Source organism: Canis aureus, chromosome 12, assembly GCF_053574225.1.
Source record: "Canis aureus isolate CA01 chromosome 12, VMU_Caureus_v.1.0, whole genome shotgun sequence".
NCBI lineage: Eukaryota > Metazoa > Chordata > Mammalia > Carnivora > Canidae > Canis > Canis aureus.
The window spans coordinates 2,436,831-2,461,523 of NC_135622.1; the positions used below are offsets into that span (position 1 = coordinate 2,436,831).

At 36.4% G+C, this 24,693-nt stretch overlaps 1 protein-coding gene and 1 pseudogene across 5 annotated transcripts in view; one reads left to right on the top strand and one right to left on the bottom strand.

Annotated features, from left to right (window-relative positions):
* Positions 1 to 24,693, top strand: part of MAGI3 (membrane associated guanylate kinase, WW and PDZ domain containing 3) — a 235,804-nt gene that overhangs the window by 67,447 nt on the left and 143,664 nt on the right. The window lies entirely within an intron of this gene.
* On the bottom strand, positions 16,287 to 16,579 carry LOC144281358 (large ribosomal subunit protein eL37-like; annotated as a pseudogene).

The window sequence follows — 24,693 nt, forward strand, 5'->3', positions numbered from 1 at the left end:
TAGACTGTTTTCCAAAGTGGCAACATCTTGCATTCCCACTAGCAGTGCAGTATATGAGGAATCCAAATTTCTCCATATCCTCGCCAACCCTTGTTATTATATGTCTTTGATGATAGCCATTCTAGTAGGGGAGAATCTCTAAGATAAGTGACTTTCCTTATAACATAGTATTAAATTAATGAAGGTAATAATTATTTTCCAGTTTGCAGAAAACTAACTAAATTTACATTTTCTTCTATAACTATTACTAAACAATTGAAACCTATTAATTACACCAGCTCCAGATTTATAAAATTAAATATTCATTAAAAAATATACATGTAAATGTTTCATGTGTCTGGTACTCCATTACCTAAATAAATATGAGAACTACTATTTTTATACATCTAAGGCATAAGTGCTTAAGCTCACAGACACTTGCTTTTTGTTTCATTGTTCGTGTTGATTGTGAACAATTATCTTGTCAATATATTCACATTGATTCTAATAGAGCTAGAAGTGTAATTGAAATAGCATTTTAAGTCTTAAAAATATGCAAATGTTGCATTTTAATAGGTTGACATAAATGGATAGTGGAACTTTAATGAAGTGAAAATAAGCTATAATAAGAAATATGTTTTGTGCTGGTTTTGGTAGTATTCACTGTATTTTAAGTAATTAAATACTGGTAAAGAATGAGCAAATAATGCTTCTAATCATTTTCTTCAGTTGGACTGAGATAGAGCCAAGAAGCTTCTATAAAGGCAGCTAGGGTGGAGAGAAGGCTATGAGAGTACTTTGAATGGTTCTTTGTGCTAAAAGTCATAGTTGGGCTTCTTGTTGATTTTCTGTGTGAGCATATACAGCTAATTCAACTTATTTTCTCATACATTTTTTGAGGATGTCTATAAGAATAAAGATTAAGTTTTAATATTAAAATAGGCCTTGTGCATAGGGTAACATCATTACTGTAATAAAGATCCTTTCTTTACCCAAGCTGGGAGTTGAGTGCCTGGCAGACTTCAACCCATGCTTCTCCTTTTTAATATTACCTGTCACCAGTGTCCCTGAGGTCGTAAGAGCAGAACTGTCAGCATTCTCTTATATAACGGATAGGAAAAGTTGTTTTAATTGGTAATCTCTGTGTGGTAGTACGTCTATATTCTTTCCTTTGTCTGTTAATAGGTACGGTGTCAAAAAAAAAAAAAGGTACAGTGTCCTGCAAACTAGCGCCATAGCCTTTAGGTTGTTATAACATGCCAGCTCGGGATAATTGTGATGTTTTTTCATATAGATAACCCTCATTTCTTTTCTTTTCTTTTCTTTTCTTTTCTTTTCTTTTCTTTTCTTTTCTTTTCTTTTCTTTTCTTTTCTTTTCTTTTTTTTTTTTTTTAAAGATTTTATTTATTTGAGAGAGAGAGTGAGAAAGGGGAGGGTCAAAGGGAGAAGTAGACTCCCCGCTAAGCAGGGAGCCTGACTCAGGGCTTAATCCCGACTTGTGAACACGACCTCAGCCAAAGACAGATGCTTAACTGACTGAGCCACCCAGGCACCCCCTCTCATTTCTTTTAAAGTAATGATTTATGGTATTATCCAAATGCATTTAAAACTTTTTTTTTTTCATTAAGTAATCTCTGTGCTCAACATGGGACTTGAATTTACAAACTCAGGATCAAGAGTTGCGTGTTCTATTGACTGAGCCAGCCAGGTACCCAATCCATATGCATTTTGTAATGTTACATTAGTTGCTTAAAAGAAAAAGAACATTTTGCAGTGGCAGGTGGCAATAATGTGACATATTGGTTGGTAAAGGATCAGTGCTGAAACAGATGCCTAGGCCAAATAAAATGGGTAAGGAGGGGCTGATCGTGATTGATGATGAGAGGGACATCACAGGGGCATGAGTTCCCTTGTTCAGTCTCATGTTGGGGCAGGAAATGAATTTGTTGTAAGTGTTGTATTACATTTGGGGGGTGGGGAGAGAGAGAGTTTAGACTTCAATTCTTAAGTCATATAATGTTAAGAGACAGGATAACCTATCTAGAAGATTTGGGGTTTGGATTTATATTTTGGGGGGTTATAATTTCTAAACAAGTGGGAGGAAATCCATCCAGAATAACTTGGAAATTTTGGGTAGATTATCTGCAAATATATTACTTCTTTCAATCAATTCAGTTAATATTTGTATTCAATTTGCTGATTTTTTTTTAGAAGAAAAATGTATCTGTATGGAGTGAAATTGGTTTGGCATTTGTACTTAGGGAGGCTTTTCTTAAGTTTTGTTATCAGGATTATGTCAGTCTATAGAATGAGCTGATTAATTTAATATAAGGATTATGTGTTATTTTAGGCTTTAACTTCTAAAGATGAACTCATCCTAAATGACTTTGAGGATATATAGATAAGTGACTATTTTTTCCAGTCCCTGGCTTTCAGTATCTTCAGATAGTCTTTACCTTCTCGAAATACTTTTTGTAATGTATATTTTTCTAGAAAATAGGCAAAACTCTATAGGTTTTTACATCTTCAAAAAAAATTTGTAGACAGTATTACAGACTTTCAAGAAATTTCCCACTTATGCAATTATATCACTCTTTCATTTATGATGTTCCAGAAGGCTCACTTTTTGACCCCAGTTTTCCTGAAAGTGTCATAATGAAGAATACTATAAGAACAGCTTGAGATTTTTGTCCCTCATAAAGAAATAGACCTCACTTAAGATATTTTTTGAGATGGAGTTGGGCAGTACAGTCAAGCAGGTATAATCTCTTGGTGATATAGCATGGACAGGAGAAAATCATCCAAATATTGTTTCCTCTGTATAGCGGGACTGTGGGTGGTTTTTATTCTCCAGCATTTTCTTTTCTATTTTTGTACGTTTTCTACAGAGAAAATAAATGCATAGGAAAAATAAACACGATCTTAATTGTCAGGGCAGTGTGTCTGTCCACAGTACTTTTAACTCTCTACGCATCCTTCATTGTCAGTCCACCTGGTTAAACAGAAATGAGGATGGATGGATAATGAATATTTCTTCATGATTACTTTCTTAGCTCACAACAAAGATTCTAAAGTATTCCATTTCATAAAATAGCCAATTAGTGAGGTACTGAAACCATTTTCCCCCCCTCTGGAGGGATAGTCTTTCCTTACAGAGTAGAGAGAGAGATCACAGTGTCGTTCTTTCCTGAGCAGGAGCATTAACTGCCTTGATTTCTCTTTTTCTTGCAAAGAGAGGACCTTGCTTACTGCTCCCACCTTCCCCTTTCAGGAAGAGGAAGGAATAAGAGAGACAGGAGGTAAACTGAGTATAGTTAGCACTAGCTATAATAATGTTCCAATCCTGGAGATCTGGTGCTGCAATTTTTAGGTAGTCAAAGTATGTAGCCATAAGGGATTCTATTTGGGAATCAAAGTGCAGTGAAGTCATTTGGCATCAATTCATTTTGAAGTTTTGAGACCATTGACTTCCTCTTTGAAAAATTTTAATCTGAAATCTGTCTTGAGGATTGATAACTTCTCCAAAAGATCTCTCTACAACTATTCCAAGAGGATGTCAGATTTAGCCAAGTATTGATGTATTAATTCTACTAGATTAGCTTCTATGCATACACATACTCATGCACTGAAATCTGATTGTCTTCTGAAAATGTTATTTTTTAATTATTTGACCTCTTTTTTATATACTATTAAGAGATATTAGGATGCAAATGCAGTCCTGTGAGTATTACCTAGACAATAAAGGTATTCTCTCTCTCTCTTTTTTTTCATGTTTAAGAGTATACCAAAGCCTTTTGCAGTGGCTTCTGATACAGGAAGTCTCTTAGAAGTACAGCTTTAATATTATATAGTGACAAAAGGAGAGTCACAAACACAGTTGTGTATTTTTTTCCTCTGTTGATTTGAGTAGGATTATACAACCTCTAGCGTGATGTGCCTATTCAACAAAATGACAAAGACCAAAAAATAAGGAAGTTAAGTAAGATGAGGGAGAAACAAAAAATAAGACAAAAGAAAACCCAAGATGAGAAAGATTCAGTGAGGAAGTTTTACTCAAGGACACGAAGCAGTTTTTTCCCCTCATTATCCCCAATGAATATGGCAGGAATTTCTGTCTTAATTATTCATTAAAATAATGTCCAGAGTAGACTTTTAACAAAATTCCAATAAAATAGAGCAACCCATCACAAATCTAATGGAGGAAAAGAGAAAGAAATGACTTTACAAACTAAAAAGGAATACTAGGGGGCACCTGGGTGGCTCAGTTGGTTAAATGTCTGACCCTTGATTTCAGCTCAGGTCATGATCTCAGAGTTGTGAGATTGAGCCCTGCGCATTGGCCTCTGTGCTGGGTGTGGAGCCTGCTTAAGATTCTCTCTCCCCCTCCACTCTGGAAAACAGTATGGAGGTTCCTCAGAAAGTTAAAGATAGAGCTACCCTACAACTGAGGAATCCCATTACTAGGTATTTACCCAAAGGATACAAACATAGTCATCTGGAGGGGCACCTGCAACCCAGTGTTTATAGCAACAATGTCCACAATAATTAAAATATGGAAAGAGCCCAGATGCCCATTGATAGATGAATGGATAATGATGTGGTGTATATATACAATGAAATATTTTTCAGCCATCCAAAAAAAAAAAAATCTTACCATTTGTTATGATGTGGATGGAACTAGAGCCTGTTGTGCTAAGTGAAATAAGTTGATCAGAGAAGGACAATTATCATATGATTACAATCATATGTGGAATTTAAGAAACAAAGCAGAGGATCATAGGGGAAGGGAGGGAAAAATAAAATAAGACGAAGTTAGAGACAAACCATAAGAGACTTTCAACTCTAAGAAACAACCTGAAGGTTACTGGAGGTGAGGGAAATGGGGAGATGGGGTAGCTGGGTGATGGACATTAAGCAGGGCACATGATGTAATGAGCACTGGGTATTGCATGTAACTGATGAATCACTGAACTCTGCCTCTGAAATTAATATACCATATGTTAATTGAACGTAAAATTTAAAAAAGGATTCTCTCCCTCTGCCGCTTTGCTCTATCCTCCATCAAAAAAAAATTAAAATAAATAGGAATACTAGAAATTGGGAAGAGATTAAAAAATTATGAGACCACTATGCAGAGTTTTGTGGTACTATTCTTGGAAATCCTGATGAAATCTAAAATTTCCTAGCAAACGTAAGCCGTAAAAATCAACTACAAAAGTAGAAGAATGTGATTGTGACTCTTCTGTTTGAAATTCCCTTTACTGGCTTCCATTCTTCAAAAGGTAAAGATAGCTTCTACTTGCCTTCAAATCCTGTATGACTCATGCCTGCCTCTCTTGCCCTGTAGCCTTACTCCTTTGGTTCCTGCACTCTAGCCAGACCTATTTTCTGTTGATCTTGCATACACTATCCTCTTTCACTCTAGGACTTTTGTACATCCTATTTGTTTTGCTTGGAATGCTGTTACCCTTGTCTTGAGCAGTTAATTTCTATGTATCTTTAGGTTTCAATTCAAAATTTCGTGTCCATGGGGAAACTATCCCTTAATCTTCAAAGCCTTGGTTTGGATATTTATGTCATATGTTTTCATAATTCCCTATACCTTTTCTTCATATAGTTAATACTGTTAATAATGATTCTGATTATTTGTGTCTCTTTTCTCCCAACGAGACTATAGTCTCTTTGAGGGTAGCATTGATGGCTGTTTGGCACACCATTGGAACTTTAGTGCCTAGTGCATAGATGGGTACTCAACAAATACTTGCAGGATAAATAAATACCTTCATAATCAAGTAACTTTTCCATTTCTTTAATTATAAGAATTAGAAACCCATTTTCTCCAAACAAAACAAAACCTAAATGGATTTATGGACACATTCTTCCAAGCTTTCCAAGAAGTAATTTTCTATATTAAACTGTTTCATGGTATACCTATATACATATGGAAAGGTATCCAGTTCATTCTGTGCCAATATCAAATTTGACAAAGCACCAAAAAGTAGTTATTATTGATCTAGTTCAGTTATGAGAAGCCAATATGAAATTCTAGCAAATCAGATTCAACAGGATATTAAAAGAATAATATGTCATAACCAGATAGAATTTCTCCATTGAATAAAAAAAATGCATGTGGTTAGGGGGTCAAATATGAAAACTACATGATTATTTCAGCCAATGCCAGAGGAGTTCGATAAAACTCAGTATTTATTTCCTTATAGTAAATCTTTGAAAAACTTAGAATAGATGTGAATTAATATGAAAGTTGAAGTTGAACAAAAGAAAAGGTTAGTGACGTCTATAACATAAGAAAGTAATGTAGTGGAAATGCACTATTTACTATAGCATCAAAGAATACCTTGATGAAAATAAGGCCAATCAATGAAGGAAATTATAAAATTTTGCTGAAAGATAAAAAAAAATCTAAATAGAAAGTCATATTATGATCCTGAATGGGATGACAGAGTAAAAATAGGCATGCTTCCAAAATTGGTTAATACTTATTGTGCCAGAATTACAAAGTGTTTTGAAATTTGACTAGAGAACTTAAGTTCATTTGGAAGGACAAAAACAAAGACAATTTTCAGTGAACAGTAATTAGGAAGAAATAATATTACCATTTTTTATAAAAATGATATGGAAATACCATGTTTTATTAAAAAAATTTAAACAACATAATATTGAAGAATAGACAGACATATCTGAATAAGCCTAGAAAGACATTTCACTGTATGTATGAAATTAATACATGCTTTTGAGAAGAAATTTAAAGCTGGCAGGGTGGCAATAATATTAAAATAATAATAATAATGAAAAAGAAACTTAAAAAGTCAGGCAATTAGCTTCATAAAACAGAATGAATGGCCAGCATATGAATGGCCAGCAAGCACATGAAACGATGATTGATATCATTACTTATCAGGTAAATACAAATGAAGACCCCAAGGGGATTCTCTCTCTCCCTCTCTCTCTCTCCATTAGAATGGCTAAGTTTAAAAACCTGACAATAACAGGTGTTGGCAAAGATGTATAATTCTCATCAACTGCTGGTAGAAATGTAAAATATTACAACCACTTTAGAAAACTGTTCAGCAATTTCTTTATTTTTTATTTTTTTAAGAGTTTATTTATTCATGAGAGAGAGAGAGAGAGAGAGAAGCAGAGACACAGGCAGAGGGATAAGCAGGTTCCATGCAGGGACCCTGATGTGGGACTTGATCCCAGGTCTCTAGGATCGTGCCCTGGGCTGAAGGCGGCGGTAAACTGCTGAGCCACCCATGCTGCCCAGCAATTTCTTTTAAAAAGTTAAACATACGCCTAATCATACAATCCAGTTATTTAATTATTTGCTCAAGAGAAATGAAAACATATGTTCACTCAAAAACTGGTCTATAAATGTTTGTATCCGTTTTATCCACATTAACCCTCACTACTAAGACCTGTTCTTTACTCATAACACTTCTGACTCCAAATGTGGTTTTTCCATATCAAGCAATAAAATACTCTTATTCTCTGCAGGTACCAAATGGGAATTCTACAATTTAATTCAGTTCTGACACTATCCTCAAGTTTGCACAGACCTCCTGGTTAAGGGTTCAGGCCCCCAAGACTGCCCCCTACTTCAGACACCAGTCACATGTAGTGGGTCATGTAATGGGTTATCCACACTTCAGTCTGACTTGACTGTCAATCGGGGGGTTCTTAACCTCCTTCTCAGTTTCCGTAGTTTGCTATATCATGGCTTATAGACCTCTGTGAGAGGCTTACATATTATTTCTGGTTTATTATAAAGGATACTATAAAGAATACAAACAAGCATCCAGTTGAAAGGGTGTGGGAGATCTGGGAGTCCCATGTGCAGGAGCTTCCTTCCCCATGGAGTTTGGCGTGTACCATCCTGCTGACACTTGGATAGGTTTACCAATCTGGAAATCCTCCAAACCCCATCACTTAAGGTTTTTGGGAAGCTTCTGTTATGTAGGCATGATTAATTAAATCATTGGTTATTGGTGGTCAAACTCAGTCTCCAGCACCTGGATGTCAGGGTTAGGGCTGTAGTTCCAAACCTTTACTCATATAGTTGGTTCTTCTGGCAACCAACCCCCATTCTGTAGCTATCAAGGAGCCCATGACAGCCACTATATTAACATGAACTCAGATATGTTGAGAGAGGACTTATTACGAATAACAGATGTTCCTGTCACCCATATCCCTCAAAAAATTCTAAGGATTTAGCTTTGTGCCAGGATTTGGAGGAACACCAATAAAATATGTATTTTTTTTAAAGATTTTATTTATTTATTCATGAGAGACACACAGAGGCAGAGACACAGGCAGAGGGAGAAGCAGGTTCCCTGCAGGGAGCCTGATATGGGACTCAATCCCAGGACCCTGGGACCACGCCCTGAGCTGAAGGCAGACGCTCAACCGCTGAGCCACCCAGGAGTTCCAAAAATATGTATATTTTAATTGAGGTATAATTGACATGTAATGTTAGTCTCTGATGCACAACATATTGATTTGATATTTGTATACATGCAAAATGATCACACGACAATGTCTAGTTAATATCTATCACTGTACCTAATTATAGAATTTGTGTGTGTGTGATAAGAACTTTAAGATTTACTCTTTAAAAAAAAAAAAGATTTACTCTTGGGCAGCCCGGGTGGCTCAGCGGTTTGGTGCTGCCTTCAGCCCAGGGTGTGATCCTGGAGACCCAGGATCGAGTCCCACATCGGGCTCCCTCTGCCTCTCTCTCTCTCCTCTCTGTGTTTCTCATGAATAAATAAATAAAATCTTTAAAATAAAAAAAGATTTAACTCTTATAGCAACTTTCAAATATGCAATATAGTATTATTAACTATAGTCATCATGGTGCACATTACATCCTCATGACTTATTTATTTTATAACTGGAGGTTTAAACCTTTTGACCCTTTTTATCCATTTTGTCACCTCCTTGCCTCTTGCCTCTGGAAACCACCAATCTGTTCTCTGTATCTATGAGTTTGATTTGTTTCTTTGTTTAGATTTGACATATACATGAGATTATATGGTTGTCTTTCTCTGACTTATTTTACTTAGTGTAATGCCCTCAAGGTCCATCCATGTTGTCACAAATGGCAAGATTTCCTTTTTTTATTGGCTGAGTAACATTCTGTTGTATATAGATACCGCATCCATTTATCCATTGATGACATTTAAAGTTGCTTTCAGGTCTTAAAAAAAAAATATATATATATATATATATATATTTTTTTTTAAGATTTTATTTATGTATTTGAGAGATCATGAGTGGGGGGATGAGCAGAGGGAGAGGGAGAAGCAGACTCTGTGGTGAGTGTAAATCATGACTTGGGGCTTGATGTCACCACCCTGAGATCATGACCTCAGCCAAAATCAAGAATCAGATACTTAACTGGTTGAGCCACCCAGGCGCCCTGAAAATATGTATTTCTTATACCACAGTATCACAGACCCAAACTGAAAACAACCCAAATGTCCATCAGTGGATGAATGGAATATAAAAAGTGGTGTAACTATATAGGGCATATACCACAATTCAGGAATACAAGGGGATGATCCAGTGAGACATGCAACAGTGTAAATCAATCTCAGAATTATTATATTGAATAAAAGATGCCAAACTCTAAATACTTTTATACTGTTAATATTCCATTTATATAAAATTCTAAAAATTGCTAACTAATTTACAGTGATAGGGAATAGCAGATCACTGCCTATCTAGGGACTGAAAAGGAGCATGAGAAACCCTTTAGAGATGAAAGAGATGAACTGCTTCTTGATTGCAGCAGTGGTTTCATAGATACATACAAACTCCTTGAAATATACAATCCAAATGGATGCAGTCTATTATGCATGTATGTCTATATTGTATGTATCATGATATATATTTATAGGTTTCTCTCATCTGCCACATCCAGTTTGTCAGCACATCCTATTGGCTGCACTTCCAGAAAGTTATCCAAAATTCAGTGACCTTTTGTTACTCCACTGCTACTCCACTAGTCCAAGCCACCATGATCTTCTGCTTCGATCATTGTTCTAGACTTTCTACTGGTTTTGAGATGCTACACTTGCCTTCCGTATATCAGTAGCTAGAGTCATTTTGTTAAAACCTAAGTCTAATCACATCAGTCTCCTGCTTAATACTTTGTATAATATTCATTTTACTTAGAGTAAGTCCATCTTACCAGAGTTCTTATAGTGGTCCGCAGGAACTTACAAGATCTGGCCTCCTCATACCTCTGTGACCTCACCTCCTGCTGTTCTCTGCTTCATGCATTCCAACTGTATTACCTTCCTTGCCTTTCCTTGAGCATTCCAGGCAGGCTTTTATTTTAGGGACTTTGACCTTGCCTTCCCTGTAGTATTTTTCCTCCAGACATCTATGTGGCTATTCCCTGACTACTGTATTTAAATCCCTGCCAGCCCCCAACCCCTACTCCCTCTTTCTCTTCTCTGCTTTTTTTCTCCATAGCACTTATTACCAGCTCACACACTATGTTTCATTTATTGCTGATTTCTTATGTTTATTGTCTTTCTCTTTTCCCAGTCTAGGATGTAAGCTCACTGAGGGCTGGGAATTTTGTACCTGCTCCTACCCCAGCTATTTTCACATAGTAGGCATTCTAGGTATGTCTGTGGGGTGAATGAAATGCTTTCACTTGCACTACATACAAATCAAGTTCACAGTGAAGCTCGCTGAATAAATGAAAAGTGGGATATGCTTCTGAAGCAAGTTATTGTAAAGTTTCTGATCTTCTCATTTTCCAGTAGATATTCTTCATCTAAGATAAGGAATTTTAAGGAATTGTTCAATTAGGGAATTAATTTTTTTCCCTAAAGATTTTATTTATCCATGAGAGAGACACAGAGAGAGGCAGAGACACAGGGAGAGGGAGAAGCAGGCCCCCTGCAGGGAGCCCTATATGGGACTTGATGCCAGGACCCCAGGATCATGCCTTGAGCCAAAGGTAGACGCCCAACCACTGAGCCACCCAGGCATCCCAGTTAGGGAGTTCATTTTATCTGGAGTATTTTCTGGTTTTCATTGTTTGTAAAATGAGGTAGGTAGACTGATCCCAAAATTCCTTTTTGTTTCAAAGTCTGTGACCCTTTTAACCTGAACCCTTGGTGATTTGCAGCTGCTGAGAAACTACCTTTTAGTTTCTCTCTATAGACAGAGATTAGTGCCTTTATTTCCTTCAGTCTTTATTCCTTTTTAAACATCCCTATAGCTTTGGGGAAGAAGAGGTTAATATTAGGAGAAGGGTGGCAATTCTGGGGACCAGAGCTTATCTCAGCAGCTGGGCTGGGAGGGAAAAAAATCGTTTCAAATGACTACGAGTGGCCAAGATGTAATCGGAGTAGGAATCTGAACATACTTTTCTTTTGTCTACTGATTGAGGAATTTAATGGGGGTTATGCCCCAGAATTTAGTTTCAAATTATGAATGTAAGTCAGGAGAGAAAGTAGAATTTGATACATTACATTTTATAGATAGCAAGGGCTTTGTCCTATATATAGTTAGATTTAAAATTTTTTTAAAGGCATAAGATCTGCAGAAGACACAGCTTTTAATTCCTTTGGGCCCTGTCTTGAAAAGAAAGACGTGCTTAAAAGAAAGTATGCTTTTACTGAAAAGTGAGGAGTAATACAAAAGGTATAGTAAGTTGTTTTCATGATCTAAAATGCAGTTCTTTTTTTTTGTTTATTAGTAGCAAGAATTACTATCAAACTCCACTCATTGGGCCAGTGATCTTGTGATGTTAGCGGAAGACTTGCCCCTCCTGTGGCATACTACCTTTGCTTGTTCTTCAGCCTGGTGTTCTTCACTGGTGTTCTTCAGCCAGCCAGTGGCTAAAAATGCAGTTCTTTTTATAGTCTTTAATTTCAAGGTAGTATTGATGTTGGGTTACAGACATTTTAAGTTTCACCTACCCATGCTTTTAGGATGTAACTAGTTTGATGTGCTTCTATCAGTTCTTGTTTCACTAATTTGGGGAAGCATAAAATGCTGTTATCATTGATTGGTTTTGATTAATGAATCCGTCACTTTTTATAAATATGTTCATAGGATTATTGTTTTACATTGCTTTTCCGTCAAAAGTTCAAAAGAAGAGATGTCTTGAATATTTTCAGTACACTAACACTGTTTTTTTGAAATACCTAGATATTTGTAACAGCTAGTATGTTGAGAATTAAAACAATGACAATGTCACTTACGGAGTAGAGCAAATGCCATAGGTTGTTTTTCTGATAGTACAGATATTTTTGAGCTGATTCATCCAAAGGTGTTCCAAGCTTGTGTGCACTTACTGAGTTGTGTCTGCTGCCAGGCTATCTTAGTAGTGTGCAATCATGAGTTAGGGGAGGAGAAAGAGCCCAACCAACTCCCTATGTTGTTCTGAGCCATATTTTTTCTTTTCAATGGAACTAAATCAATGTGAATGTTGGGAGAGATCAAAATTTGGCAGCTTTTCATTTGCTTGATATTTATAAACAGGCTTTTCTTTGGGGAAAGGAATTTGGAGGAGGGCAGAGATGTTATTCTCATTTCTTACAAATAATCTTACATCTTACAAATGTAAGAAATATTACATATTTGTAATTTCCTATTTGACCCAGGCAGATTAAACATTTTTAATGTTTAAAAATTATATCCATACTATCCTAAAAATGGATGGAGTCCATTTGAGTATGAGGCTGTATGACAATAATGGATTGATATACAGACATTTCTGTACCTTACACAGTAAGGAAAACTGAGTAAGTGTTGGTGTGGAGGTAATGTGCTGACCTATATATACACTTCTTATCTTGTCCTCAGCAAGGAATAACTTTTGTGGATTCCCTTTTGTTGTTTAAATGGCCAGTATTTACTGAGTACCTAGTAAGTGCTAGCTCTTGTTCTTGGTGTTAGGAATGGAGTCGTTGAGAAAAGTAGTTTCTATTCTTTTTTTAAAAAGATTTTTTATTTAGTTAATTAGTTTATTTTAGAGTGAGAGATCACACATGGGGGGGTGGGGGGGTGGAGTGGGGGTGGAGGGAGGTAAGAGGGAGAGGCAGAAGGAGAGGGAGAGAGAGAGAGAGAGAGAATCTCTAGTAGGCTGTGCACTGAGTGTGAAGCCTGACAACGGGCTCTCTCATGACCCTAAGGTCATGACATGAGCTGAAACCAAGAGTCAGACAGCTCTGCTGACTGAGCCACCCAGGTGCCTCATGCTAGTTTCTACTCTTAAGAAGATTGTGTGTGGGCAGATAGATAATAAACATATACATAAATAGGATCATTTTTATTATCAGTAAGGTTATAATAAATGTGGAGAATGTAAAATAGGTTTTGGTAGATTGTGAAGATCATGGGGTATGGTGAGAGCCATTTAGCTAGAATCAGAGAAGGCTACACTGAAGAGGTGACTTTTGGATTGATACCTGAAGGGTAAAGATGAGAAACCACAAAGGCCATCTCTAAGGACATTCCCAGCAGAAAAAAAACTACAAGGTGACAATAAACTTGGTATATTCAAGGACCGAAAGCCAAGGGGGAAGAGGAATGAGAGATAAGTTGGAGAAATAGCCAGAGGCCAGGTCACATGGAAACTGGTGAGCCATAGGAAGGAGTTGGGATTTTTAAAAATGTGATGGAAAACATCTAGAGGGTTTTTCAAAGTTTATACTCTGTGTGGAAGAAAGACAAGAGGACAATAGAAATGGGAGATAGAAGACCAAGTAGGTTGCTGTTGCTAATGTTAGGGGAAGATAGTGGTGGCTTCAATCACTATGGGAGCGGTGGAGATTCAAACAATGACGCCAGTGGAAATTGATGGAGAGGTTGGACAGGTATGAAGGAGTCAAGGATGACCTTGATTGTTTGATGTCAGTAATTAAGTGTATAGTGGCGCTATTTGCTGAATTAGGCAAGTCTAGAAGTTGCATGTGGAAGTCTGAGTTGAGGACCTCCTCTTTATTTGGGCCATATTAGCCCTCTGTATACCAAGGAATATAGTCATCATCATTTGTCAGCTGAATCCATGGTACCCTTTTTACTTTTGGTCTTTATATTTTTAAGTTATTTTACAAAGTGCAGAAGTACATGTATAGGAATAATGAAAATAACTTTATTAGAAATTTTAATAAGAATTTAAACATAGCAAACTCAATTAAAAAAAATGCTTCTTTTATTCCCAGCAGTTTTAGGTTCATAGTAAAGCAAAGTACAGAGGTAACACATATGCCCCCAAACCCCACTCAGCCCCAGCCTCCTCCATTACCAACATTCCCTATCAGATTGGTACATTTGTTACAATTGATGAATGTACATTGACATATTTATCACTCAAAGTCCATAATTCCCCTTAGGGTTCACTCTTAGTGTTGTATATACTATGGATTTGGACAAATGTACAATGGCATGTTTCCAACATTGTAGCGTCATACAGAGTATTTTCACTGTCCTAAAAATACTCTGTGCTGTGCTTGTTCATTCTTCCCTCCTCCATAGCCCCTGGCAACCACTAATCTTTTTACTGTCTCTATAGTTTTGCCTTTTCCAGAATGATGAGAAGACAAGCCACAGAGTGGGAGAAACTATTTGCAAAAAACATGTATAAAAAAAAATGTATAAAAGCCCTTTAACCAGAATGTTATATAGTTGAAATTGTACATGATGTAGCCTTTTCAGATTGGCTTCTTTCACTTAGAAATATGCATTTGAGGTTCCTCCATATCTTTTTATGGCTTGATAGTTCATTTCTTTTTAGTACTGAATAATATTCCATTATCTGAATGTGCTACAGTTGACTGATTGACCTACTGAAGGACATCTTGGTTGCTTCCAAGTTTTGGCAATTACGAATAAAGCTGCTCTGAACATTTATATGGGTAACCTGCAGGCTTAGGCCAATTTGTGTGGGTATAAGTTTTTAAGTCCTTTAGGTAAATATCAAGGAGCATGGTTACTGGATCGAATGGTAAGAGTATGTTTAATTTTGTAAAAAAAAACCTACAAACTCTCTTCCAAAGTGGCTATGCCATGTTGTTGTATTCCCATCATCAGTTAATAAGAATTCCTTTGGTCTACATCCTCACCAGCATTTGGTGGTGGTATCTCATTGTTTTAATTTGTGTCTCTGTGGTGACATATGATGTTGAGCATCTTGTCCTATACTTACTTGCCATCTGTATATCTTCATGAGTGAGATATCAGTTAAGGCCTGTGGATCATTTTGTAGTGGAGTTGTTTTATTGTTGTTGAGTTTTAAAAGTTCTTTGTATAGTTCGGTCAATGGGCTTTTATCACATATGTCTTTTGCAAATAGTTTCTCCCACCCGTGGCTTGTCTTCTTATCATCTTGACAGTGTTTTTCACAGAAGAGAAAGTGTTTTTTTAAAAATTTTATTTATTTATTCATGAGAGATACGGAGACAGAGAGAGGCACAGACACCGCAGACGGAGAAGCAGGCTCCATGCAGGGAGTCTGATGTGGGACTCCATCCCGGGACTCCAGGATAACGCCCTGGGCCAAAGTCAGGTGCTAAACCGCTGAGCCACCCAGGGATCCCCAGAAGAGAAAGTTTTAATTTTAATGAAGCCAGTTCTTCAGTTTAATCAATATTTTCTTTGGTTGGGCTTTTGATGTCATAGCTAAAAAGTCATCACCAGGGGATCCCTGGGTGGCTCAGTGGTTTTGCGCCTGCCTTTGGCCTAGGGCGCAATCCTGGAGTCCCGGGATCGAGTCCCGCGTCGGGCTCCCGACATGGAGCCTGCTTCTCCCTCTGCCTGTGTCTCTGCGCCCCCCCATCGCTCTCTATGTCTATCATAAATAAATAAAAATAAATCTTTAAAAAAAAGTCATCACCAAACCCAACACCCATCTCGACTTTTTTTTCTACGTTATCTTCTAGAAGTTTGTTAAGAGTATAAGATCTGTGTCTCGATCAATTTTTTTTCATGTTGATGCCCACTTATTCCAGCACTGTTTGTTTAAAAAGACTCTATTCTTTTCTTTGTGTTGACTTTGCTCTTTTTGTCAGGGATCAGTTGATTATATTTATGTGGGTATATTTCTGGGCCCTCTCTTCTTTTCCTTTGATCTGTCTATTCTTTCACCAATACCACACTGACTTAATTACCGTAGCTTTGAAAGTCTTGAAGTTGGTCAGTTTGTTCTTGTCTTTCAATATTATGTTGGCTATTCTGAATCTTTGGCCTCTCTATATAAACCTTATTAACTTATTTATTTAAAACCAGAATGTTTATTGTGTGACTAATCATTGTAATCCTTAAAATGAATTGCATGCTGCAACAGCTGCCCTCTTGGGTTTAGGTGTTGTTCCTTCATGGAATCCATGCTTGATTCTGTGGTATACAATTTTTAGAGGTCTCATTTAACAGGTTCCAGTGATATTTCATCTTTTAGCCTTGGCACTCCAACTATACTTTCTCTTCTGCTTGGCAGGAGAGCTACATTTGCCACAGATTGACTTCTGAAGGTGGTAGACTTTAGAGTGTCACAACTGTGACACATGTACATCTTACTGTGATGCTTTCCAAATGACGACGACCCCTTCATCATCTTGTTTCCAACAGCAAGACCAAAAAGTTGAATATAAATTTTAGAATCAGTTTGTTGATATCCAACAAGATAAGTTGCTGGGAGTCAGACTCAAATTTTTATTTGTTCCTGGTTGTGAAAGCATATACATATTCAAAATAAGAAAAGTCTTTAAATACAATTAACTACTCATCAACTGCCATTGATAAACCTGGAACATAGACATTAAATACATACTAATTTCATATTTCAAATACACTTCTAACAGGCTTTGGCTTATCATTACTTCTTTTGAAAATTTTGATGGCTAATGTTTTGTCTTCAAAAAGGATGACCATTAACAATTGAAGTGCATTTTTATTTTTTAACTTTATAAGTTCCCAATTAGAATGATTATCCAATGATTTTTTCATTTCTATATCAAAAGTTTCCTTCTCTTCTGTATGTATACCTTTGTATAAGTGTCTGCCTGTAGCATTTATACACATATGAGCTTTATTAAGTAGATTTTGTGTACAAACATTATAAAAGATGAAAGAATACTGCTACACATCCTTTTAGGCAAATGGGATAGTCCAGGTCCTTGTAACCTAGTACATGACAAAGTCCTTATTGAATTGACTACAAATCCTGTATTTCCTTTTTTTCCTTAAAAAATACATTGGCAAATGAATTGTAAATTCATTGCTTCTTAGATTTGAGAAAATTCGTTTTTAGGAATATTGCCATTTGCAGATTCATTTTCTGAAATTTTACTGTGACCTGCCTGTTAACACTCAACATCTAATAATTGTGAAGTATTTTTCTCCATTGATCTCTTTGCCATTATGGATAGATAATAAAAAATTCTGAATCCTCAGCTGTGTCCACTGAAACCCAAAACGAATACAATGATGGTGTCCCCAGACTTCTTTTTGAAAGATAAGGCAATACTTTTTGGATAACGCAATAAGAAAACTGAAGGTACAGTAGTGCATCCTCCCTCGAGACGAGTCCATCATTCATCCGTTATATTATTATTTAATATTTTAAGTATAGTTGGAAATAATTGATGGGTAATGATGAAGTAATTCCCAGGATGATGAACTAGAAAAGATTGCAAGATGTAGGAAAAACACTGAAGTCCCATAATATATCTTTGATTTATAAAAGGGTCCAATATAGCTATATGGTAATTGAAAAAAATATATATTTTTTAAAGTAAATTTTCTCTTTGTTCTTTGGAAGACCTCTAGGAAAGAAAGTCATGAAATATCAATCCTTACAAATTGAACTACGCAAAAAAAACTTAAGAAAAAAACTCGATCCAGTAGACCCTGAAGGTATTACCAAGGGTTAGGTTAGAAATGCATATTGGGCACCCTGATGGCATTACCAAGGGTTAAATTTGAAATACATATTAGACATGTAGAGTAGTAGTTGTCTTTATGAGGCTGGAGCTCTAGGATCTCCAGGCTAGAGATTTTGTCCGAGAGCCATCAACATATTTTTGGTATTTGAAGCCTTAAGTCTAGATAGAATCACCTGGGAAGGGAGTTTGAATTGTAAAGAGGAAAGAGCCAGGAATAGACCCCTGGCATAGTAGGCTTTTTAGAAGTTTGGTGAAGGAAAGGAAACTACTGAGAAGATGTAATCAGTGAGTTAGGGCCCTGTGATATTCAGAGGAGTGTTTTAAGGTGGAAGTAATCAATTGGGTCAAAGGTTCCTGAGAAATAATTTTTTTAAAAAGTGAGATCAGAGAAGTTTAACCATTGACTTAAAAAAAGAGAAATGGGAATCGTTGATGACCTTGAGAAGAGCTGTCTCATTGAGGTGGTAGGACTAAAAAGCTCATTTGTAGTGGATTGAAGCAAAGAAGTAGAGATAAAAAGTAGAGGCAACTTTGTCAGTAGATTTTACTGTGAAGAGGAAGTAGAGAAATGATACATAGTTGGTGGGGGTTTCTTTTAATCCTTGTTAGGGGATTGAGAGAAGTGAGTGGAGTACCTAGAATTGGGATATGAGCTAGGGAGATATTGTGGCACCTTACATATTATAAGGTTCTTTTTTTTTTTTAAATTTTTTTTATTTATTTATGATAGTCACACAGAGAGAGAGAGGGAGGCAGAGACACAGGCAGAGGGAGAAGCAGGCTCCATGCACCAGGAGCCTGATGTGGGATTCGATCCCGGGTCTCCAGGATCGCGCCCCGGGCCAAAGGCAGGCGCCAAACCGCTGCGCCACCCAGGGATCCCTATAAGGTTCTATATTAATATTCTCTAGGAAGGAACAGAATACTCCCTCTTCAGTTTCTCCCTCCCTCCCCTCTTTCATTTCCTTTTTTGATGTTAAAAAAGAAACTCTGTAGGATTTTTACTTGCTTTTTGTTGTGTTAGAGACAAAAACACTGAGCACTGGCTTGCCTTGTCTTTTTTTTTTTTTTATATGAATCAACAGAGAAAAAATGAAATCTTAGGCAAATCCCAGTTTTCTGGGGTATATTTAATACCTTAAATGAAATGTACTAGTAGCAAGATTTCCTTATCTTTTGGGGCTTGTATGAACTATAACAATTACTGTCTGAATGATAAGATGAACTGAAATAGCATTTAATTAAGAATAGTCTAAAATTTGAATTTAGCTATTGTTTTCTTGACTGTTGCTTAGGATTGTGAAGAACAAAGTTCTGAAATATATTTTATGTTTTGAATTATAAATAATGAGAATTGAAGAAAAGTGTTGAAAACCTTTGGTATAGAAACTAATTTACTAAGTATCTATTGAATGGGTCAGTTTGGAGCAGTAAGAACTTAAAATACTATTTTGGATATTGTTTTGTTTCCTTAAAAAAATAATATTTCTTCAGAGTGTGTAAAGGTTATTATCCAGCGAAGTTGACTCTGATCATAAGTTTTCTTATCTGCCTTAGATTTGGCATATGATTTTTAGAAAATATTCAGTTGTTTGTGATATGTAGTTGTGCCAATTTCATTATTTTATGATTTACAGAAATCAAAACATCTTCTTTACAACTTTTCATATTCTGTATTTTATTTTGTGTTAAAATCTTAATCCCTGGGGATCCCTGGGTGGCTCAGCAGTCTAGCGCCTGCCTTTGGCCCAGGGCGCGATCCTGGAGGCCCGGGATTGAGTCCCGCGTTGGGCTCCTGGCATGAAGCCTGCTTCTCCCTATGCCTGTGTCTCTGCCTCTCTCTCTGTGTGTCTATCATGAGTAAATAAATATATATATTTTTTAAATCTTAGTCCCTGGGGCAGCCCAGGTGGCTCAGCAGTTTAGCGCCGCCTTCAGCCAGGGATGTGATCCTGGAGACCCGGGATAGGTCCCGCGTCGGGCTCCCGGCATGGAGCCTGCTTCTCCCTCTGCCTGTGTCTCTGCCTCTCTCTCTCTCTCTGTCTCTCATGAATAAATAAATAAAATCTTTAAAAATAAATAAATAAAACCTTAATCCTTTGTGTTATATATGATAGCTCAATATTATAAGCCTGCTTAGAAAATAGGACATTCTGGAACAATCCTAACTGATATTCTGGGAACTTAGTGGCAGTTAAACAATACAGATGTCTTTTGGCTTTTTAAATTTTCATGGTTGGCTTTCACTAAATGAGATTGTTGGATGCAGATATTATTTAGCATCATTCTCAAAAGTCTCTTCAGACTACTTTCCAAACCTAACTTCTAAAACTCTCCAAAGAAGCAAGATCTCAAAAATTTATAAAGTTGACTATTTAAAAATTCTTTAATGTTAATGATAAAATGATTAAACTTATTTAGGGTGTATATTTGCCAAAGTATTATTTTACATGTTTATGCTCATAAATTTTGTATTTTAACATTTATATAGCTTCTTTGATTCTCCCCCTTTCCTCTCATTTCAAAACAGTTCTTTCTTTTTAAATTTCACCACAAATTTAGAGACAAAAGGCTTCCTCCAACAAATCGTTAGTATCCTGCAATCTTATATCATGGACTGTAAAATACTTGAGATTTGGTCCCTGCCCAAGACCTGGCTAGTTTCATGTCTTCATTAATCTTGACGTATTAAAGTTTTGCTAATAAACCCTTTGAAGCTCCTAGGCCTTTGCTCATTTTTTGCATACCTTTTACATGTAATATTGTCTCCTAACTTGCCTCTTTAGCAAGTTCCTGTTTATTCTTTGCATTTCTGCTGATATTTCACCTCTCTGCAATGTTTCTTTTGGTGCTACTTCTTAAATATTCTTTCTATGCTTTGCAGATACTTCTGCTATAGAAATTATTTAAATATAATTGTTGCACATTTGTCTTCTCCCTAGACCTGCAGTGTCCAATAGAGTAGTTCCTAGCCATGACTGGCTAGTGAGCACTTAAAGTGTGGCTACTGGGACTGAAGAATTGAAATTTTAACTTGCTTAATATATATTAAATGTGAATAGCCACCTGTGGCTAGTAGCTACTTGGATAGATAGCATCATTCTTGGCTTTGTAGTGTGATGATAGGATGAATATGGAGAGATGTGGGTAAAGATCAGTATTTCCAATAAAAGTTTAACATCTGAATTGAATGTGCTTGCAAGTGTAAAATACACTCTGACTTTTGAAGACACTACCAAAAAAAGGAATGCCATTAATAATTTGAAATATAATCTATTGCAGTGATACAATTTTAGTATTTTGGTTGTTTTTTTTTTTAAATTTTATTTATTCATGAGAGACACAGAGAGGGAGGCAGAGACATAGGCAGAGGGAGAAGCAGGCTCCCCATGGGGAGGCTGATGTGGGACTCAATTCTAGGACCCCAGGATCATGACCTGAGCTAAAGGCAGATGCTCAACCACTGAGCCACCCAGATGCCCCTATATTGAATTATATAAAATACATTTATTTAAAATAATTTCACCTGTTTACTTCTACTTTTTTTTTTTTTTTAAGTAGCCACCCAGGAAGTTTAGAATTCTACATTTGGCATAAGGTTGGGGCTCACATATTTCTGTTAGATAGTGCTGCTCTGACCATGAGCTCTCCTTTGTAGGCAAGGACCTTATCTTTTTATTTCATCACAACCATTACAGCACCTGCCATAGTAGGTGCCCAGTAACCAGTTGCTGAATGAATGAAATAAATTCTCTCTAGAAATGTAACCAAAGGCTTTTGAAGAATTAAAACTTTAGATTAAAGGAAGTGACTTTGCAGGTCTTTAGGTGTGTGTCTTTCATAGTATATTTCAGTAGGTGATAGATAAACACACGTGCACATAGAAGGAAGAAGCAAGAGATCTAGAAAGACAATATTGTTGTAGCACTTTTCTGGAGCACTTTCTATAATTAAATCATGAAGTCCTTGAAGCAGCATCTATGGCTCATCAGTGAGGCAGGTTTTATTAATAATCACCATTTACAGGAAACTGAAGTAGAGATACTAAGTAACTTGCCCTAAAACACATAAATATTGACTGGTGGACCCATGACTTCAGTACAGGTGGTCTGGCTTCATAGTTTGTACTTTTAACCACTATGCTAAGGATGTATAAGGTAGATAGTTTTGGTCACCCATTATTTTTTAAGTACTTTCAAGATATGAAAGAATTTGTGTGAATCAGTCTTGGGAACACTTGGACTTGGAGGACTTTGGTGTTTAGATTCCTTTGCTTTCCTAGAATAAAGGAAATTTACTTAGAATTTGCAGTCTTTTAATGACTTTAAGATTTATTAAAGTTCGTTAATCAAATTATGTTTCTGCCCATTCAGTGAGCTCTTATATTTCTGTTTTTAGTGAATTTTTTTCAGGTTATAAAAGTATATAGAAAATGTTGTCACTGGTAGGTTATATGTGAAAATTGTTGTTTGACTTTTGGGAAAACAGGAATGTGTAATGGTTGCTTATATTCTGGTCCTAGGAATCAACTTCTTTCTTGTACGAATAAGGAAAATTTCTTCTCAATCACAGACCTATAATACTTCACTTTTTGGGGAAAGTGAAAAGACAAGGATGTAAGTTTTTTTTTTTCTCCTCAGCTTTCTATTAACATTTCCCACTGAAAGTTATATTTTATATCTAATTGAAAATCCAGTATGCTATTATACCGAATAAGTCTTATCAAATGAATAGTCATGAAGCAGCAGAGTATAATATTCAAGGGAAAAGATACATTCCTTTTCATTTTTAACGTGCTGCCACAAATTCCCATATATGCTGTTTCCCCCCCTCTTTTCACATTATTCTTTTTCAGTAGTGACATACCTTTTGAGGATTCATACATTTGTAAAGGTATTCTGGAAAATTTAGCTTGAAAAATATGTTGAAGGAGTCATTTGGACTCTAGGTAGTAAAAATGAATTTACACGTAGGCATTATCATTTTATAGGCAGAAAATTGGTTTTTTCTTTTGCTTCTGTGTTGGTGGGCACTTGGGTTCGCAGTTCTGCTCCACACTGCCATCCAAGGACCTGATTCTTTTATCTTGTCCCATTGTCCCCTAAGGAAGGTATTGTTCTTGCCAGAAAAGATGAATCTGAATCAACACCACCACATTCATATTCTATTCTGTGTGACTAGGGTAAAAACAGGTAGAAAGCAAGCATCTTTAAAAAAAATATATGACCTGGAAGTTACATACAATATTTTATGCTCCTGTCCCATTGACTTAGTCACATGGACACATCTGTCTGCATGTGAGGCCTGGAAATGTAGGGTGTTAATTTTTAAAAGGAAGAGAAGAATGAATATTAGAAGATTATCAGTTTCTACTGTATGAATAATTCCTATTTATTCAGCATCTGTTGTATGTTAGACATTATGCTTTAGTTGCTTTATCTGTGTTTTCTTATTTGGTACTCGTGGCTGGGATGCAGAGAGTTTTAATGGCTAAAGTTAGCTCATCCAGAAGTAGAAGAGCTGGAATTTGAACTCAAGGTCTATTGGACTCCCAGAGTTCATGCTGTTCCCACCACACATGCCTGAGAGCTTAATTAATTAGAAGAAGGGATCAAGATGTTTAACAACTGGAAGGGTAGTGCTGTCATTAACAAAGGCAAGTAGGTTGGACAATTTTGAGTGAGATGATCATTTAAATTTAATATACCTGTTTAATCCAAGTGAAGATTTGGAGTAGACAGTTGTATATGCGAACTTGGAGTTCAAGATAAATGGTTTGGCTAAAGACGTTAATTTGGTGGCTCCTTGTTTATAAATGGCATTTAAAACAATGAAGAGAATAAGTGTAGATAAAGAGAATAGGTCAGACTGGAATATTTCATCATTCAAGGATCTGTAAGATGAAGAAGAATTGGAAAGGATGGCTCTCATAGATGCACTTCCATTCCTCTCCTCAACTTCCTCAGTGTTTCCTCTCACACAGAAGCAGGATGTCCCACTCTCTACTGCTTTTGAATCCATGTTGTATCATTCTAAGACTCAAAGATGGTGTGTTTAATTGGGAAGTATAGCCAGAAGTACTTGAGCCAAGGAATCCAGGAACAAGAGACTTGATTCCCATTATGCGACTTTTAAATGAAATGGGAATCTGAAAGCAAACTCTTAATCTACTGATATCTATAGTCACTACTCCCATATTACTCAAGTATGACTACACATCTCTCTTTCCTTTTCTGGCAGTATGCTTTCTAATCACTTGCTTGTTTTTTTGTTTTTAATTTTCTGAGTTTCCTGCATCCATTTTCTAGTTAGTAATGAGTATTACTTTCTAGAATGTGCATCTCAACAAAGAGTACACAAGGATTTAGAGAGACTTTTTAGAAGATCTCTACTTACTTGATCCCCAAAAGCTTATAAGCTTTGCTAGGTCTGCCTTCAGAGTTCACCATCTGAATCTGTTCCCATATATCTTAATTGCTCAGATAGAGGTATTATTCTAGAATAATGAACACCACACGTTGAAAGAAACAAATGGATGAGTTTCACTAAGTTCAATTAAGCTAGCAAATTAAAATCATTTTACAAAGCTCGCAGCTTTGAACTAATGAGAACTGCATTTTTTAGCTTTAGATTTTTGAAAAGGAGAAGTAAGCTTCTATCTTGATCTTTGATTCTTACGCAACTGGAGCTTGTAGCATGCATTTTGTTACTGTGATTGGCGAATTCCTCAATCTTACACATAACCCAAATCTCTCGTTCCTGCTTTGCTTCCCAGATCAAGTCT